Genomic DNA, 22,085 nt, shown 5'->3' with positions numbered 1-22,085 from the left:
TAATAAATAAGAAAGTGTAATTGTCTACTGCCATTAAGTATAGTGTTCTGAGTGTACTGAATAAATGTGTTGTTAGATCCACATTGATATAAGTGACTAATGCCAGGTACTATGCAATACAGATGAAGAAAGCAAACAAGCTACTATTGCTGAAAGAAAGCCAATACTGTAGTAATACTGAGTAGGAATGACAGAAGTATATACAATATGAATACTATGGAAATGGTAATACAGTACACTGGGATTGCTACTGTGAAGGTAATAAATGGCATTCATTCATCATCTACAGAATATGCAGTACAACTGAATTTAAAATTTTGAATGTATATACTGCAGTGGTGGTGCTGCGGTAGCATTGTCACCTCACAGTGAGACGTTGCCCGTTCGATTCTCAGTTAGAGTGTCTTCTGTGTAGCAATATGCATGAATGGGCGTTCCTTCGTTGAAGGTTGTGCGTTAGACCTGGCAAGCCAGTATGTAAAAATCTACTGCCAATCATTAGTGGATCGGAGTTCCGCTGTGGCGACCCCTAACCAGGAAAAGCCAAAAGACGCAAACAAACAAAATAAACCACTGTGTTATGTCACCCTTAGTAAAGGTTACTTCCACAAACTGTTTTGTTTATTCTGGTCTGTTGTTGAAGAAATACAGTTGTACAGGTGCTACACAGCAAATATTGCTATGAGACCATGAACTGACTGAGGTTTGGCTGATAACCAACTGTTATGCTAGACTGTAGGTGTGGAGCTGTAAAGCAAGATACAATGAAATTTGATATATGTTCTGCACTAAGATCTGAACCTTGAATAGTAATGTGTAATGTAGTATAGTGTATTCCCTGCAACTGTGTTGTGTTAACAGTCAGGTAGTGTTAACAGATATTTTCTCCACAGGGCTTACAGGTAAATAAATGTTTGTGTTGAAGGGTACACTAATAAACTGTGCACAAATGTACTAGTGCCCAACCCCATGCCTACAAATGACAGCAGGGTAGGTATATACACCATGCAGGCTTCCCTGATACATGTTTCTCAAGTGACACTCTCTCACGGCTAGTGAACACTGTTGCCAATAACCTTGGACACAGATATAAATCCAGTCGAAGTATGCCAGTAGCACACTCACACATCAGTGCAGGGCACACCTTGTTAGTCATATATGTAACCCTGACATGTACAATTTCCCTCAAGTTATGTACTGCTGTTACGATAATGACTATTATTCCATTTATGCATGTGTTCCCTTTGATAAGCAGTTTTTTTTAATTCTGTTGTTATGGGTTAATTGTAACACCCATGCATGCTGTTATAACTAATGTTGAAATGTTTTGTTCACAACTAATCAATACACTTTGACAAACCTCAACACCATAGCACGTTTGGGTAGGCCCAGCCCATCTGATCTATCTATCCCTCCTCATCTGGCCATGGCACCAGGTCCCAGCACATCTGGGCCCCAACTTCAAGCTGCCTCTCTGCTGGTCCAGCACCACCATTGGGTGGAACTGTTTCAGGGGACAGGGCCCGCCCCCCCAAGAATGGGTATGGAGTGGACCCTGTCACCCGACACCAGTTCTGAGATATGGTGTGCAGGTTCATCCAGCGAGATTTGGATAACTGCCTGTGCCAGATAGAGGGCAGACTGGTGCACCTCGAGAGGGAGGTTGGCCCCAGCACCCAGCACCCAGCACAGCCACCTTTGGGGCTGTGAAGGGGCAGTGGTGACTGCCTATGTGTGGGGGCCTCAGTCCCACTGTTTCCATCTGGGGGCACGTGGTCCTTTGATTCCCAACCACCTTCCCCATTCAAGGTGTTTACCCCCTCATGTGTCACACTGCCCCTGTCTGCTGTCTTATCTGTCTGCAAAAGCAATCACTTCTACCCAACGTACCTTCCCAAATGTACCTACAACCCTTCCCAAACATCCCACTCTCACCTTAAAAAAAAAAATTGGCATCTGTCACCCCAAAAAAAATTCTTCCCATACATAGCTCTCCATTTTGCCCCCCTGTACACTGACATTGATCAATTTCCCCAGGAGTTAATCAACAAATTTATGTCACCCACACCCCTCCCTCTGGGGTGTGAGGCTCTAAATTCCAAATTGTCCACATCATGCACAGCTGTTGCTGCATAAGAAATGGAGAGCTGTGTTTCTTTCCTACACTCATCCTACACATCCCTAGCTCCCTTTCATAATGTTTTTCCCCCTGCTTGCTCGCATTTCACCACTTTCCTATCACCTCTTTTTTTTTTTTTTGAAATAGTGTGGGTTTAAGTGGGGATAAGCTTAGCATTGTTGCACATCATGTAAAACTGTGCAAACCTGCTTAAAACTGCTTTAATCACTCTACCTCATTCGGGCACTGTTCTTCCAAGCAACAAAATAACCAACCCTGGCAAATCTTGAATCCATGACCCCGTGCACTAGTGTCGGAGCAATGCACGACTAGGCCAAATCAGCTCTGGGGAATTAGTACTGCTTTGGTAAATATATTATGCAATATATATATACATTCCTAGCATGTGTCATATCTGGACACCCACAGTCCTGGCCCACAGCCCAATCTGTGGCACAACAGCTGCATGCATGTCAATACACCATAGGAATAACTGAACCATGCAATGTCCAGCAAAACCGGTTGCACCCACTGCACTCACTGCCACCCACAGTATCACGTTAAAGGCCTGTAGGGTGGGACACATTTCACAATATTATATATGTGTTCCAAATGTTGCCTAATACTGTCTGGATGGCAGTATTACATAACATATGTACCAGAGGCACATGCTTGACCTGGACTGTTATGGGACCCGTCAACCAGGCCATGCTGTGACACAATAGCTGGCACTGCTCCCTAACTGACAGTAACAGCTTGCTGTCCCCCTATGTCTTCACAATCCCTAGTCTGACTCCTGGACAGAATGCAGTAGCTGTGGCCTGCTACACATGCAGCAGTATGTCCAGCTACCTGCTACAGACTTATCATACCTCTAAAACATCTAGAACAGAGTATCCACACAACACACATACATCAAGGTTTGGGGAGGTTCATGTGAAAGAGACATGTGTCACAGCCTCCCCCTACAGACATACACAGCTGATAGAACAGCATCAACTGTAGCAGCATGCACATTCAAATAAAAGGATCTATGACACTCACATCTGCCTGTCTCCTTACTGACCCCAACACACATTGTTCAACAGTATACTGCTGCAGAATCTGAAAGTCTGTTAACTGTGGCCAGGCATAGCATGCAACACTGTTGACATAACACATCAATACAAACAGTGAACAGTATTTCTACCTACCCTTTGTAAAGCTGTAGCTTCAACACCTTGATAATGTCCTCCTCACAGGCTAGGAAAAGGGGCAAGGCCTATATGAAGGCCTTAATTATAGCACTATGTAGCCATGCCATTTGGCTAATGGAAAGGCAACCGAGCTGTTCTGGATACAATTAGCAAGTGGGAGTTATAGATTGGTGCACAGACAATCACCTCTTCATGAGCAATATCTACAAAAGGCAAGCTGCTGCCTATAATAAACAGGTCTGAACCTTTATTCATAAAGAGAGACTACAGTTCATTAGGATACTACAAATGGAGTTCTTCACTCAAAGGAGTGCAGCACTATACCAGGTATGTCTTTCAAAGACGCATGTAATGGAATGCAGATGGGGGGATGCAGTCATGGGGAAATAAGAATTTAAACTGTAGGTCTCAACAACATTGCCTGGACTGACATGTTACTGTTCATCTGCTGTCCAGCACCTATGGCCATCCCTTACAGCTCTGTATGCAGTGACATAGATCACAGCTCTGGCCCCTGAATCACCCCAGCAATGGTCAGCTCACATATGACTACTGAGTTTGTTGCCTGTTGTACAATACTGACAGTACAAACTGGTGGATATAGGTGGCATATGACATCATATATGAATCATATGAATCATATGAATCATATGAATCATTTTAAATCGAGTTGCTGGCTACTGAGACTTGTCTGCATACATCAACTGGACATAAGCTGATTTAAGTATATTTTCTGCACTTATTTAAGATTTGAGTGAGTAAATATTGTGTGTCTTGCATTCAGTAAATATTGTGTGTGTCTCTGAATCTCTGCAGTAGTTGTTAGACTGCTGTGAAATTCCTTTGTTAAGTGTTAATTAGCTTGGGAGTTTCTGCTAGCATTAAAATCTGTGTTGGTTACATTTCTAGTAATCATTTTAAATCGAGTTGCTGGCTACTGAGACTTGTCTGCATACATCAACTGGACATAAGCTGATTTAAGTATATTTTCTGCACTTATTTAAGATTTGATTGCGTAAATATTGTCTGTCTTGCATTCAATAAATATTGTGTGTGTCTCTGAATCTCTGCAGTAGTTGTTGGACTGGCTGTGAAATTCCTTTTTTAAGTGTTAATTAGCTTGGGGGTTTCTGCTAGCATTAAAATCTGTGTTGGTCACATTTCTAGTAATCATTTTAAATCGAGTTGCTGGCTACTGGGACATGTCTGCATACATCAACTGGACATAAGCTGATTTAAGTATATTTTCTGCACTTATTTAAGATTTGAGTGAGTAAAAATTGTGTGTCTTGCATTCAGTAAATATTGTGTGTGTCTCTGAATCTCTGCAGTAGTCCCCCCCCCAAGGAAGTATATTTTCTGCACTTATTTAAGATTTGAGTGAGTAAATATTGTGTGTCTTGCATTCAGTAAATATTGTGTGTGTCTCTGTTTCTCTGGAGTAGTTGGGTGACTTTGGAATTGCCCGCCCCTGCTGTAAATCACTTTTTGCACACTCTTCCTGGACCCATATCATTTGCTCACTCAACTGAGTACAGTGAGATCATATTTTGATTTTGGATACTCTTACCAGTCCCATCTCCTCTGCAGTGTACAGAGAGAGCACTTGGGAAGGGCATTCCCCCATAGTATCTTAATCTGCCCTGTTTCCTCCATCTCAAAAAAAAAAAAAAATTTGCACTTCATATGCCTTACTGTATTTGTGTTTCTTCCTACTTTATTACCTTATTTTGCTTTTGCCACTTTTAACATTTTAAAGTGGAACCTGTGTGTTGAGAGACAGCCTTACAAGACTATCTGCAAATATATAGAGCCGAGTGTATTTTTCTGTATTATTCTGTATTATAGAGCTAAATTGTTGCTTAGATATCTGTTGTCTTACTGTTCTGCAAATATACAGAGATCAGTATATATTTTTTGGTTTTATAATTTGCACTCTGATTCCTCACATCTCTGTTGAAACTGGTTTCCCCACCCCCTCTGTTCTTGGTTGTAGTTTAAATTTGGTGGCTTTTGCAGTGCCCGCCCCACTGTAGATTTGATCTAGGACACTCCCTCAGTCCCATCTCTTTACCGCATTCTACCTAATAAACCCTTTCTGCACTTGCTTTTAGTCCTTTTTAATTTAATTACATTTTTTCAAACTGTGTGTGGACTAATATTGCTACATACTCAAGTGTGCCAGCTTGCACTGCATGTGAATTGTTTTTACTACTGTTTTTGCTACTTTTCTGAAAAAAAAAATGTATCTGCTTTTACTGTATTTGTGTTTCTTCCTACTTTATTTTGCTTTTGCGTCATCTTAAAAGTACCCAATAGTATTTATTACTGCTTGGTGTATCTCATTCTAAGCCTTTTAGTTTAAGCACTTGGGCTTCAGACCAGTTGTTTTACATTAAGAAGGTTTGTGGTCTGCACTGTGGTGGCAGAACAGGTAGCTTACATCCTTCTAAGTTGGGAACTGCTGATTGAGGCCTCAGTGTCTGTTATTCTAAAAGTGTATTAATTCTGGTTTAAGCACTTGGGCTTCAGGCCAGTTATTTTACATTAGAAGGGTTCGTGGTCTGCACTCTTGTGGGAGGAGAGGCTGGACTCTGCCCTTCTGAGCTGTGAATTTCTGGTTAAAGGCTTATAGTGCCTGCATATTTGAACTGCTTCTTACTGAAATTGGTACACCTTGTTTGCTGTAGCATAGACTAGATCCAGGCCTGCTGAATCTAGCTTTGTTTGTATAACTTGTGCACTAATCCAGGCATTCTTTAAAGTATTCAATTTTATTTACTACTGCTTGGTAGTAACTTGATTAAAGTGCAGCTATTATTCTAAGTCTTTTGGATTAAGCACTTGGGCTTCAGACCAGTTGTTTTACATTAGGAAGGTTTGTGGCCTGCACTGTGGTGGCAGGACAGGTAGCTTACATCATTCTAAGTTGGGAACTGCTGATTGAGGGCTCAGTGTCTGTTATTCTAAAAGTGTATTAGTTCTGGTTTAAACACTTGGGCTTCAGGCCAGTTATTTTACATTAAGAAGGTTCATGGTTTCCACTCTTGTGGGAGGAGAGGCTGGACCCTGCCCTTCTGAGCTGAGAATTTCTGTTTAAAGGCTTATAGTGCCTGCATATTTGAACTGTTTCTTACTGAAATTGGTAGACCTTGTTTGCTGTAGCATAGACTAGATCCAGGTCTGCTGAATCTAGCTTTGTTTGTTTGCTTGTTGTTTGTTTACTTGTTATTTCCCTGAAACGCTAATTCCACCAATGTGGCTTTTCAGCACTTCTGTGGATCCCTAGTGATATCTGCATTACTTACTGTACTTATTTCCTTGTTTCACTTGAAAGAAAGTTACTGTTTGTCATTGTTGCATTTAAGTTACCTGTAACACATTGCATTTAAGTTACCTGGCACTTGCTCACTAAAGATATTATATAAGTCAGCACTAAAAAATTAAAAGCACTACACCCTCACAAACTCCCCTTGAGTACCTTGTTCCCCATTAGCCCTTTTTTTTCAATTATAAAGGAATTTCCAATACTATTCTAGCATGTCCAAAGGTCAGTTGTCAATCTCCTCTCCGGTCCAGCTGGTGAATCTGGGAATCTTGAGGCAATGTTACAACTGCCTCATGTACACAGACAACCCTCTCCTCCTCCCAACAAATTCCAACACATGTGAGAGATGCAACCATATAGCCATACTGGAGGCTAAGCTCTCTCAACTCAGTACTGGCAAAACCAGTCAGGAGGAGAAGGAAACCACACTCACTACAATTCCAGTCTCACATACACCTACCACAACAGCAAACCAAACACATAAACACACAAAAACATATTCGGAGGCTCTAAATAAAAATCTTCCTAAGCAGCAGAGACCTCGAAAGCAGACACCCAAGCAACCACTACCCCAAAACAAAACACGTGCAACACATAGCTCACAAAGCCTGTGTGCCGAACAGTCACAGCCCTTAAGGCTAAACAACACACCTGATACACTTGTAATAGGTGACTCTATCGTCAGGCACACTGACGTCCCGCTCACCAGGCTGAACAAAGAGAAGGTCACGGTGAGCTGCCTGTCAGGCGCTCAGATCTGGCACATAACACAAGCACTCAGGTCACTCCAAGGCAAGTAAAATATGACTCAGTCATTGTCCATGCTGGTGTGAATGACCTGAGATGTACCTCCCTGGACTACATGAAAAGAGACATAGAGGAGCTCTCTGAGCATGTAGCCCAGGCTGGTATGACCCTGACCTTGAGTAGCATTTTACCCTCACCAAGAATGATGCCACAATATGAAGACAAGATGATCAATTTCAACAATTGGCTTAAGTATTGGTGTCATTCAAAGGGGATCCAATGCCTGTCAGCCTGGGATGACATGCTCGACAAACCACGATGCTTTGCTAGGGACGGTTTGCACCTGTCACCCCTGGGCTTTCGGATATTGGCAAAGTCTCTTGCTACCCCCATAGTGCCTTTTTTAGGCAAGGCTCAAAAGACAAACCCACCTCCATAGGTATCACAAGGGATAAGAAACTAAGAGTAATGCTACTCAATGCCAGAAGTCTAAACCTCAAGATGCACGCACTCGAAACACTCCTTAGCATGGAGAACATCGATATCTGTGCAGTAACAGAAACCTGGTTCAAGGCTCCCGAGAGCACCCCAGCACTACCAGGTTATACCTCATACCATGCTTTTCGGCCCCAAAACTTGGACCGAACCACAAAAGGAGGGGGAGAATCAATATTTGTCAAAGATACCCACACCTCCAGGTTGGTGGCACAGCACGAAGCATCAGAGACTATCCATGTGCAACTAACAGTGGGTAAAACTGCCTTCCAGTTTATAGCCTGCTACAGATCACCCTCCCAAACCCAGGAACCCCACTCAGCCTTCCTGAGAACACTGGAAAATATGAAGGTCTCTCCAAACACCATTATATTGGGTGACTTCAAATACCCAAACATAGACTGGGAGCATTAATCTAGCTCCATCACCCTAGCCCAAAGGTTCCTAGAATTTATAAACTCAAATGCTATGAAACAACTCGTTACCACTCCCACAACAGGGGAAAACATACTGGACCTGATCATCACCAACATGGGGACTCTATGCTCCAGACCATAAGTGTATCCCTCATTGGTAAGATCAGACCATAAACTAATCTCACTGGATATTCACATCCAGACTCCACCCCCTGCCCTGAAAACCACAGTAAAAAATTTCTCTAATGCAAATTTTACACTCCTCAAAACCGAGGTGGAATCCTTCAAAGCCCCCAGGCCTGTGGAAAATACAGCCCAGACCGCAGAATCCTTTATAAACGCATTCTATGAACACCTTCAGGAATGCATGGATCATGCAATCCCAAATAAAACCAAGTCCCAATTCTTCAAAGGCAGACGTCCTGTCTGGTGGACCCCAGCCATAAAGAAACTATACAATAGAAGGAGGAAGCTACTACATGATAGAGCAAAATCCCAAAAAGGGAAGGCATCTCTGATCAGTATTAGCAAAAAACTACGGGCAGTCATAAAATCATCTAAGGCCAGCTTCGAGAGAAAAATTGCATAGGACACTAAGGATAATCACAAGGCTTTCTTTAGTTATGTTAGAAACCTGGGTGGGAATTCCCAGATATGCTCAGAATTAGTCCAAAATGACAAAACATACACCGAACCCACAGACATTCCCAACATCCTAGCTGACAGGTTCAGCGCAAACTCCCCCCCCACCAAAAGGGCAAATATCTATCCCAGCAGAGTACTGCCCCCCTGACATCTCAGATGCTCAGGTAAGAGCTGCCCTCTCCAAAGCAAAAAACACAGCATCAATGGGACCAGACAGCATCCCGGGCTGCGTCCTACATGAACTCCAAGAAGAGCAAACCCCAAACATAAAACTGCTGTTCAATCTCAGCCTTACTACAGGATATGTACCCAAAGAGTGGCGTACAGCAACAGTGGTCCCTCTCCACAAAGGTGGTGCCTCAACGGATCCTGGAAACTATCACGCCATAAGTCTGACTAGCTTGGTCTGCAAAGCTATGGAAAGGATCATCATGGACCTCATAAATAAATATATATATTTTTATTTATTTATTTTTCCAAAGACATGCATCTGGAGCCTTTCTCCCCGGGCCTCCGCTGAAAACAGGCTCTGTGGAACCTAGTCGGACATTCCCGGTCAACAAATGTTAAATAAATAAAAATAAATAAATATTGTGGACCTACAGACACTGGATCCTACCCAGTTTGGCTTTGTTAAGGGCAGATCCTGCCTATTAAACCTGTTCGATTTCTTTGAAACAGTCACCAAGGCCATTGACGAGGGGAAGGTGGTCCACACAGCCTACCTGGACCTCGCAAAAACCTTCGATACAATACCCCACTCGGGCATTATAGATAAGCTCACCAGCTCAAATATAAACCTCTATGTCACTAGATGGGTTGCAAACTGGCTCAAGGACAGAACCCATATGGTTAGAATTGCTGGAGCCATGTCAGACTCCAAACCAGTTACAAGTGGCGTCCCACAAGGCTCAGTCCTGGGACCTCTCTTGTTCGGTATATATTTCTCGGAGGTGCAGGCCAACACGGAAGGACTGTGGCTGACCAAGTTTGCAGATGACTGCAAACTGGGCACCATAATCGACACTCCAGCCGACACGAGCATCCTCCAAAAGGGCCTCATAGAAACAGACAACTGGTGCCAGAGCCATGGCCTCAAGCTAAATGCCAAAAAGTGTATAGTCATCCCCTTTGGCAAAAACAAAGTGCCCACAAATTACCACATAGGTGGTAATCCATTAAGTACAGAAGAAGTAATTATGGACCTGGGGACCCAAGTTGATAGCAATCTCTCATTTGACAACCACGTGGCCAAAGTGGTTAGAAAAACATTTTATATAGCCCACCTAATCATGAAGGGATTCACATCTAGATCAGGGGAGGTCGTCATGCCTCTTTACTCATCCCTCATCAGGCCCATAATTGAGTACAATTCCCCTTTTGGGATGTACCTTACCAGACACCTGCAGCAACTGGAAAGACCCCAAAAGTACCTCACCAAGAGGATCAAAGGGCTCAAACAGATGCCATATGCTGCCCGGTTAAAGAAACTCCAGCTCTACTCAGTGGCATACCGCCTGCTCAGAGGCGATCTGTGCCTGACGTATAAAGCCATGTCCAACCCAGAATTAATGGACATGCTGCACCTCAGAAAATCCAAATCCCATCGAGCTATGTGCTCGAGAGACTTGAACCTCAGCACTGAAATAAATAGGGCATGCTGGAGGGACAGATTCATAACCCAGAGGCTCCCTTCACTCCGAAATAAAATCCCAGTTCAGGTTAGGCAGAGTCCCTCATTGACTCTCTTCAAGAGGAATCTTGATGAGTGGATGGGAGATCGTAGGTTTACCCCGGGTATCACTTCTGTGTCACTGTTAGACAGAGGCACAGTATACTAACCTCGAAAAAGGGCATAGCAAAATTAATTTAAAATGGGTGGCGAAAGCCAAACACACTCTGTCTAGGCTTATAAATGCCCTAGGGCAGATAGCCTAGTATGAACCTGTGAACCTGTGAATCATGTACAGTCAGCGAGCCCCTCTCAGTGTGTGTGTATGTCATACAGGCTTAGTTCAAAGATTGTACAGGTGTCCCTCACCTTTAATGATGTACTCTGGCTAGGTCACTGTTTACTTCACACCTGCATCTCATTGCCTGACACCTATAGCTAGCATACCTGGTGACCCCCTGCAGCAGGACATCAGGTTATAGGTAGTAGTATTGGAGGGACACTGGCTCAGTGGCAGTGTTTACATATGGAGCATACAGTGTAATGGAATAAAAAAGTACCAGATATTCATGTAACATTACTGTGTTCCCAGAGGTCTGCCATGTCACAGACACAGTCTCCAAACTCTGGGGACAAACATGACATTGTCCAACCAGTGTCTGGAAATACACTTTTGTGTGGCAGGGGGTCTACATCTATGAGGCACATGTACACATTCTGCAAACATCTGGGTACTGCAGATGCCAGACAGCTACAAGCAGGACATACTACACCACATATGGATTGCTCTCAATTATTGTGTAGCACAGATGTTGCTGGAATGTCCACATGCACTTGCACTACCACTTTCTTATTTTTTGGATGTAAGCTGGATGAAATGGTACTAACATGCTGCCCATAGGGGACACCCAGCAGTTGATGACAGTGATGGGTGTGGACACATAACAGCACAGTCTGCCACACCACTCAGGCCATATGTGCTAGTCCTGGTGCCATATCACATTACTAGGCTGTGGTCCCTGAGCAGCCATATGCCTAGACCAGATGTTAACCCATGTGCATGCAATGCAGCATCTGATGCCCCCATCCAACAGAGACACAGGCTGTATCCCAAGGGTGTATGTGCAATTAACCATCCAGTTATCCAGGATACTCCTCCAAAGGTGTAAATAGCTACAGTGCCTGATGTTGATAGGGTGCTCATTCCACTGCAGGCTGATTGTGGGGGACACACATTTGAGCTGCCAGCAAGGCCACTTCATGAAACACACCAGGTTGAGGGTGTGTGTGTCTGTGTGTGTGTGTGTGTGTGTGTGTGTGTGTGTGTGTGTGTGTGTGTGTGTGTGTGTGTGTGTGTGTGTGTGTGTGTGTGTTAACAGAGTGGAGCATGACTTGCACTTGTGCAACAGTCCCAGCAATGTGTAGTCCATGAGTGCTTTGCATGCCACACTGAGGTCACCCATGAGGATTATGTATGAAACCAGGTAGAGGGTTGGCCTTATGGCCTAATTGCTGGGTGGTACATGTGTGCTGGCCTGGTATTCCTTGTTGGGGGACCTCTGTGATGTCTCCAGCTGCTGCATATACTGTGTGATGTGAATGATGAACAGGGAATTATGGACATTAATGGTCCTTATTGGGAGGGATGCGAGGATGTTTATACCCCATGCCTCATGATGACATACCCTTATGTATGACATGGGCCATGTATAAAGTTTATCTTACCATAGAAATAACATTGTGCTATCATGTCATTTTGGCAAAGGCTTGTGTCTACAGCACACTCATGACTGATTGCGTGCCTAGGATGTTGTTTGTACTGTCATAATATGTGGTAGCATCACTCTCCCCTTAGGGGTTTACACTGCATGTCCTGATATGTGGGCTGAGGCCATGTGTCTTGCAACGGTCATGTATTTGTGTGAGACACTCCTAGGCAGAAATCCACATCAGTAGGGACTCCAGTGACGGCAAACAGTATGTAGTTGTCCACAGACATGGTCGGACATAAGCTAATGGCTGTTACATGCACCTCAGATGTGTACATCATACATAATAGAGGCCCAAACATGGTACAACAGGTTACACACCTACTTATGGGTAAACCGCATGAGATGCATTTCCCTATATGGAATAGGTGGATTGTGTCAGTGCACTGGTGTTCTACCCCTATGGTAACATATGGTGTGATGCATACTTGGCAGTGTTATATCCATGATGGCCACATGGGCTATACTGTCACATAGTTTGTCCAGCTCAAGGTAGGCATTTTGCAGTATCACCTCCCGTCCATGCCTTTGGTAACTGTGTCATTGAGGTCACCTGAGTGTAACAGACATGAACCCTTCCTTGACAAATCCTAAGTGCATGTAATGGAGTGTGTCCAGGTTGCACATGTCCTTGTTAATGGGGTTCACTTGAAAGTGTGCTATGGCCTTGCAGAATAGCCTAGTTAGGCTGCTGTGTCTATCATGTGACTGAGTGGGGGATGGCCCACCTTAGTCTAAAGGGGTGACAGTGGTCGTCCACAAAATGGATGGGACAAAGGCAGTAGTCAGTCCTCCTTTGAATACGGTTCCTTATGGTGTTGCAAGGTTATGCTTGTGGTCATGTAGGATGCATTCTGTGATGTCATAGGCTCCCATGGCAGATGTATATCATGACTATCACATGGCAGTGGTGACCTGTTCCCCACATATAGGAGACAGGAGACATACTGTGAATATCCTGATGTACTCATGGGGAAACACAGGGGGTGCAGCCTACACTGACTCCGTCAGGCATCTGGTAAAACAGCAGTGGTATAGCTGGTGTCCCTGAGCTCCACAAGTGAGCAGCTGCAGCTGCTTCCTGTGCTGTTGCAGACATATGTGTAGTAGTGGAGATGATTGTGTGTAGTGGATGTAGACAATGTAGGCTCTGTGTTTGCTGTGCAGATTTGCAGGACAGATCTAATTCTCATGTGCGCGCTAAGGAGACATTGCTCCAAAATCGGCACCTGCCCCTACTTTGTCTTGGACAGTTGTATGCCATCCCTGTTATGTACAGTATGTATTGCACATGTCCAACAGACAGATGTACATATCCTAGCAGAGGATGATGTAGGCCTGCTGGGTATACTTGACTATGTGCATATGTACAAATGCACATATAGCACTTATGTGTATGTGTATAAATTGATGCCAGTCCTTGATGGTGGTTTGAGGTCAGTGAGGGTGTATATCCCCCCCACGAGGATGTATTCCACATTGAAGGTGTATGTATGGCTGCCCTAGGTGGATGGGTATTGTGGGAAATGGTGACTGCAAATGTGACTGCATGACTGTTGCTTTGCCATGGAGGATGACACTGTAGGATGAGCAGTGTTAACCCATGTTGTGTAATGTCAACTGCAATACACCTTCACCTCATGTGGGGGTAGCCTCTGGCCACACCAAGGTGTTCCTACATCCACTGATGATGGCTTACTGGCCATTTCTGTGCTGGCATGGGTATGTCCTACAGTGTATGTTTGGGTCATTCAACTGACCCAGGATCAGGGTACAGACCCAACTCCGAATACAGTTGATGAGATCCATGTAAGCAGAATGGGCTTCCTGATCACATGTGGTGGTTGGTAGCTATCTGTGATTTGAATAGGTTTGTGCTAGCAATGGTGAACTGCCCCTGCAGTGTTGCCTGTGCAACTTACTGCCTGTACAGCGTGGATGTGTATGTGTCTCATATGTATGGAAGCCCCATGTCCCATGGCATTACTGGCTACACTTTGGCTTCTGCATGTATGATAGGATGGTTGACCAACTAAGCTTGGTGTGCTCTCTGCACCTTTGAACCATGGTCTGTGTGACTGCACAGCGTCTGCAGTTCCCAGGGTTTGGAATTCTTGCAATGAGGGCAAAGTCATGTCTACACCTCTAGCATTTAGCAGCATGGGCTTCAATGCATGCTGCACTGACACTTGTATGTTGGTAGTGATAACTTCACCAGTGTTACTAATTGAGTCACTATGGGGCTGGTGGGAACCACTGCCAGATGCATGAAGACCTGTGAAGACAGATTGAGGCCATCTCTAGCAGAGCATCATGGTCTATTTACCATATAACCCTCAACTCACAGGTACTGGAACCCCTGGAATATTGCAGGAGAAATGTGGACATGTTAAGGGCAATCATTCCCTGATTGTATTGCAGCATCTGTCTGGGTGACAGCATAATGCTGCATAAGGCTATGCACATACCTGCCTGGGGCACATAACCTGTGTGCTCACTCATGTCTCATTGCATATAGTCCACAGACATACATGTCAGGTCAGGCACACCAACATATACTGTGACAGACCCATGACAGAACATACTGGTGAGAGACAGCAGTGTGTATGCAATATGGTGGAGTCTGTCACTTGACACAAAAGTAACTGTGAACATCTACATACACCACCAGGTCAGAGGCACACCAGTGTGTCTCCACTGGAGTCCGCTATGTGTAACATGTTTGACATGGGCTGAAGCCTGTGTGGCCATGTGTGTTATGTGCTGTTTATAGCTGTGGTGTTCATGTGTGTCTTTGCCTCAGAGATCCCCTTTGTGTGGATGTGTATGTTGAGGACCACTGCAGATGCCTGTGTGTGTTATGTATGTGTGTGAGGTGTACTGATTGTGCTGACAACCTGTTTGGGGACAGATATGCAGCACTGACAGGAAGAGAGCATTGAATGCAGGTTCTTACAGTCATTCTAGCTCTCACACAGTGTGTTCCTTGGTGGTGTTTGTAGATAGTCCATCTGCATACATGAGGCAGGTGCTACACGGTGCCAGGACACCAATATCAACCACATTGACCAGCCATATACTCCAGAATCTGATGGAGAAAGACCAGGGAGACTTGAGGGGTGGGTCTACAGACCAGGTGATTACTAATACAGTAGGAGGCTGACACTACAGTAGGCCATGTAGACAGCCTATAACCAAGCAGTAATAGGTGCAACAGCTACATGCAGTGCAACACCTCATAACACATGCAGCAACTAGCATGAAACATCAGGATCAGGGGGCAATGCATGCTGTAATGCCAGTATGTTGCCGATATCCATAGACATACTGTGCTAGTAGATGGCAGGGGTATGTGGGGGCTAGCGGTGGATAGTGTTAGCAATAGTGGATGTGCAGGGTCTGTACATAATAGTGAGCAGTGTATACAGTCCTGTGGTGTGTACCCCTGCTCATGTCTTTCAGTTGGGATGTACAGAAGATGCAACCCCCCCCCTTCTCAGAAGCTGAGACTGCCGCAATCATCAATGCCCTGAGACTCCATCACTGGGTACTGTTGGGAAAGAGCTGCCAAAACCTGCAACAACACACTACTCTGTGCGCAGAACTGGTAGTAGCAGTCAATAATGTGGACCACTGGGACAGAAGCTATGAACAGGTCCGACACCGTGCCACTGATCTCATGCACCATGCATGGCAAAGGATTGCAGCTGTGGCCAGTGACCATGTTGGCACAGGTGGAGGGCCTGCTACACAACCACCACTTTCATTCACAGAGGAGTTTCTGGCAAACCTGGTGTCAGCCACCAGCTCACAGGAAAGCATCAGTACATATGTCATAGAGGTGGGTGGCACAGAATCCACAGCCGAGGAGCGTCCAGGTAATTGTCCAGTGGTTATCATGTTAATACGGTAGCATTCATTGTGACAGCCTCTGCATACCTGTATGCATATGTCAGATCAATCTCCATCTGTGGTTGGGGTTTTGTAATGTGCTCATGTGCACACATATTGTGAATATCAGCAATTTCAGTAGTATCACAGCTAGTACTGTACATGTTGATAAATGCACATATTATCCTGTACAATTTCTATATATGTGTGTGCTGACAACACCCCTCCCCCACAACACCATAGGTACTTTGGTGTGGCTGGGGAGCATCAACCTGTAGCCAGTGAGTGTGAACTATCATGTTATGGGTCACCTATACCATAGGCTTGTTAAGGGCTGCCAGTTTGCCGTGTATACAACTGTTAAGCATAACCATATTGCAATATGTTCCATGTTCACTTGTGATGGGGTTCACTGCAGTGCATCACATTGGTAATCACAGTAGCATATTTTCAGGAGCTGTAACATATTCCCATGTAGTTTGGTAAAGGTGTAGCCACTGTGATATACAGGGGTGCATTACTATTGTGTACACAGGTGCACCATGTGTTAGGTGAAGGTCCATCACATACTCTGACCTCTCATGTATCTAACAGGTGTATAGTACTAGCAACATTAACTAGACATAGCTGCACTGTATGTTATTGAGGGCCTGTCCAGAGTGTGTCTGTTGTGGTTGAATTGTGTGTTGTGCATGGCATCAGTCAGAAGGTGTGGTCTGTATAATGCCTTTGTGGCACCTCACCTGTGTGTGTGTGTGCGCGCGTGTGTGTGTGTGTGTGTGTGTGTGTGTGTGTGTGTGTGTGTGTGTGTGTGTGTGTGTGTGTGTGTGTGTGTGCATGTATTATCAAACAGGATAGTGCAGGAATTAATGTAGTCATGTTGTCTTACCCTCACAGGAGACCATGAGAGTCAGAGTGTGTCTCCCTCGAAAACCTCATGTCAGTGTCTCATTGGACACTGATGATGATTGTGGCCATTGTGAGGCACAGGTGGGGTTGTTGGGGGCTGACTCTGTCCCATTAGTTGACATCCCACTTCCACCCCCAATGTCCCTGCACATGGCCAGTATGCCCACACATACCCAGTCTCCAGTAGCCACAGATATTGGGCAGCCAGAGGGTGGTGGCATCGAAGAGGGTAGTGTGGCAACTATGGCACCTGAAACTGTAGACACTAGCCATAACCAGGGAGCTGGCAAGGTCCCACACAGGCAGATTGACAGGGGTGCTCAAAGGAGGACTGCTACTCATCCAGCCTCTGTCAGAGGTGTCATAGCATGTGTCACCCGACGCATGTTTTGATCCATCATGGAGGCACAGGCACGTTGTGAACAGTACACCAGATGAATGCTCAGGGTCATGAATGCACCACTACCTGGCATGCATGACACCCTCCATGGCATTGATGATGCCTTATGTTATTTTGCTGATGTAGTGGATAGACGGTGGTGTGAGACATTATCAGTCCTTAACCATACAATGTCTGTGCATGAACATGTGGTGGGAGTAGGGTGAAGGACATGTGGACCTAGGTCAGCAACAACATCAGCTGAGAGCCCAGGTGGTCATGCATGCTCATACTCCTGTAGTGGCAGTACCACCAGCACTAAAGAAGGGAGGATGCTGTCCACACCACAACGTGGCAGGCCATGGGCACATGGTCCAGGGTGGTCCCATGAGAGACACAGAGCCAGCAGACACCAGTCGCTATCAAAAGTAGTACCACATCTGGCCTTGGGCATGATGGTGCCAGTGCCACTCCTGGCAGAACCAGTTCCCATGGTCATGGCTGGAGACAGTGAACTGTACATTCTGCCATGTACGTTCCATGGCTGTCCAACATACCCTAATGTAGGGCAAGCACATGGCTGGACTGTGTGAATGCACACACTCACACATCACTGTAACATGCACATCACTGACAGATGCACACAGCTGCTCTCCATGGCCCAGCTGACCAGCACCCCTCCAGACACACTCACATAATGTCAACTGTATGTCAGCCTAGGCCTTTGGCAACCCCACACCACACCCTTTGCAAGTGATGATACCTGTGCCACATCACTGTTATCCATGTCATCGATGCAGGGACATGCTAATATGTGACTGATGCACAGGGTGAATTTAGTACAGGTAATAACATTTTGTAGTGTATTAATGTCATGCCCTGTAAGGTGCTGTCTGCTGCCAATTCTCATGCGTATGCAACAAAATGTATGTACCTTTGTGCCAGGATTCTTTATTGTTGTTAATACTGCTGACTGACTGTTGTCTCACAGACCTTATTCTGTTTCTGTTCCAGCTGTCTGCATGTGTAAGTTGTGGTGAACTGCTGCCATTGCAGAAGCTCAAGATGGTGGGGTAGCACCACGGACACCTTTTCATTGCCAAGGTATGTGTGGAACAGTGTGTGCTTGAGACAATGGGGTCAGACAGCGTAACCTTGCATGCATAGCCCTTGACACAGCAAGGTAGCCCTGGTACATGCCACCTGGGTATTCCTTAGGATCACAGGTTCATAGCTGCAGAGGAGGTTACTAGAGTACTGGACCTGGGTCCCTTATTTCACCCCAACACAATCATTGATCAGCACATGTTGGCCTTGGCATTGATGGATACATGTTGGAGCCCTAGGACAGAGGTTTGTTTTTATTTCTCATCCACTCAACCTTGAAGCAGTTGATGAAGGTCTGCATGGTACTGTGTTTGGCATGTTTAGGAATTGCATTCATGAGACAGGGCACCCTCTGGTTGACAAACCTGTCTCTCCATCAGCTTTTTGTGCCATGTCATATGTGATTCAGGCCTGTTGTGCCAGTAATGTGCACCGAGTTATACTCTCATATATGAGGCAGCTGTTGAAGGGCTGATCACAACGTTAGCATCTACACATGCCACAGACACCTGTGGACAACCTGACCAACAACCACTTGGGCAGTACTGATTAGAAGCTGTTTGCATAGCATTGGTGTTGAAGGCCATGGATGACCTTTGTGGGTGTTAACATAGCCTTTACAGTTCCTGCAGATGTCTGCATAGGTGCATAGCAGACCGGTCATGCTGCTAATGTATTGTTGTACTGACTGAGGACTATTCAGAGGTAATGCCCACCTTTTGTCTGGATGCAGTCCCTTTACCTAAGTGATGAACCACATACAAGCTTTTTCTGACCACTGCCACTACTTGTTGCCTGAATGCAACATTGTTAGCATGCTGAGTATCCAGGTTTGTCATCAAAGTGTGTGTATTTATGGGGTAAGGGTTGCTGCTGATGTGGGAAATAGTGGGGCCATGTCCTTGCTGTATGGTATGCTGACACTGTTGTCTGCATTCAGCTTGAGGCCAGGATCTTGGCACCATTCCATAATGACTGTATGGCCCATTGCAGTGTGTTAACAGTTTGCAGCTCAATGACAGACTGCACACTACTTACAGTTGACACAGCCTTAGGCAGTACTTACATGTGTGTGTGGTGGCAGTTAGCATTTATGCCTATATACATGTGGGTCACTGGGGGCAGCAGTAAGTCACAGGGCCTTCACATGTCTACATATTGCATGCACATAGGCAACACAGATTGTAATTGACACCTTATCAAATGTAGACTGTGGGACACATCTTGCAGTAACGTGACAGTTGGCAGGACATACCTTACCCATGGCATGTGCAACACACAGGATGTCCTTTGGTTTGCTAATATGACAGTTTATCTGTGTGACATTACCTTAGCTTACACTATTTGTCATGACATTAAGGTGCTTCTGAAGTGCAATAACTGCTCTATGCAAATAGTAGACAGCTTTATGAAATGTTTGTTGTCCTACACTCTGGGGACCTCTGTATTGTTTGAGTTGTCACAGGTCACACCTTGCCAATCATGGACTGCAACCTGCAGGGTGATACAGATGGTGGCCATACCTCTCACCTCTACATATTTCTGCAGAATTTCCTGATGTTTGCTACGTATTTTATTTTTGCTTGTCATAACATTGTGGTTTTCTAGCAAATTGGTGGAAAATCGTGAAAGACTAACATTAGAGATTGATGATGGATATTGTCATGTCACAACTCATACCCTTTGGAAAATGCATTCAAATGCACAAACTGTTCTGGTATCTACTTTCCCTGTGTGTCACAGCAATATGTGAAGGTTATTCTCAATGTTTGGCCTTTGCCCCACTTTTCTGAATGGCTTTAACCAGATGTCTTTCTGTGAGGGGTTGAGAGGTATGCTTTTGGCCGTAACACAGTTAGACTGCTGCAAGGTGATACACACACACACACACACACACACACACACACACACACACACATACACACACTTGTCACATGCCCTTGTTGACAGTAGAACCTCTACCTGCCAAGATTTACATACAATAGTGCTATATACATAACACAAGCACCACAGTGCTACTATTGTTTTGCAGTGTCTGCCACTACTATTTAGGTGAGTGACAATTGCAGGGGTTGTTAGGCTTGCCAATCGGGGGGGGGGTTAACAGGCCCGTAACATGGTAGAGCCATCTGAAACACACACACTGCTGCATGGGGACATGCATTGAAACACACATGCACACAGTGTTGACACTTTTCAGATTAGAACACCTATCTATCTTGTTATGGACAATACAGACCAACATGACTATTGCACGTATCACAGTACCTTTGTGTTAGAAATTGTGTAACTATGCTTTTAAGGTAGATGGTATCTGTAGGGGCCCTGAGTAGTTTAGCAATGGGGGAGTTAACAGGGTGGAACAGGCACACAAAATGGTATAACCATCGCATACACACAGGCAAGACAGCCACAGGGGATAGGCATACAGAAACACATACACTCATACAGTTGGAAGTAGTCAGATTAGAACACCTACTTATCTACTTCTATGTAGTATAGAGCTACACACATATCACATGCACCATGAAGATTATATGCCAGGGATATAACTCACAACCTCTTACAGCAATTCATCTTAGGAATGCCTTCATGAATGGTGGGATAAACCTCCCAAAATAGAGACACTTCTCACATATTCCCATTACACACCTAGACAAATGATAGGGTAACAGGTTTTGCATCAGCATGATGTTTCAGAAGGGTATGACATGTGTAGCTGACATTTCCCACTATTTGTGACGTCAATTCTCACAGATTAGCCACTGATTTGACATAAAACCCCATACATCTGTACAGATGAGTGGTATGGCCTGTAGAGTTTAAAATGGTGCATCTAAGGTGGATGACATCAACTGGCCTTTTAAAGTAATACCATGAGGAGGGGGTCAACAGGCCTTAAAATGGTATAACCAGCACACACGACAGCTACAGGGGATATGCTTCACACACATACAGTATCACAGTTGGCAGCATTGAGATTAGAACCCTATCCAGTTTTCTGTACTACAGTGCTACATCATCATTGCATGCACCACAGAGATTATATACCTACTGACTGTCCAATGGTGCTTCTAAGTTGAATGACATCAGCAGACCTTATAAAGTAGGGGAGTGGGAGGGTTTACTGGGTGGAAAAGACCTCAAAATGCTTTAACCTAGAAACACACACAGTTGCTACTGCTGAAATTAGAACTCCTACCTATCTAGTTATATGTACTACAGCGCTACATACGTGTTGCATGCATCACAGAGCTTATATGGCTGAAGAGTGTTCAAAGGTGCTTCTAAGGTGAATGACATCAGCAGACCTTGTAAAGTAAGGCAATGGGTGGTTTACTGGGTGGAAAAGGCCTGAAAATGGTTTAACCTAGAAACACACACACAGTTGCCAGATCTGAGATTAGAACCC

This window comes from Protopterus annectens, chromosome 3.part0 (assembly GCF_019279795.1).
Source record: "Protopterus annectens isolate FY-2018-M chromosome 3.part0, PAN1.0, whole genome shotgun sequence".
Classification (NCBI taxonomy): Eukaryota; Metazoa; Chordata; order Ceratodontiformes; family Protopteridae; genus Protopterus; species Protopterus annectens.
This window is presented reverse-complemented; position numbering follows the sequence as displayed.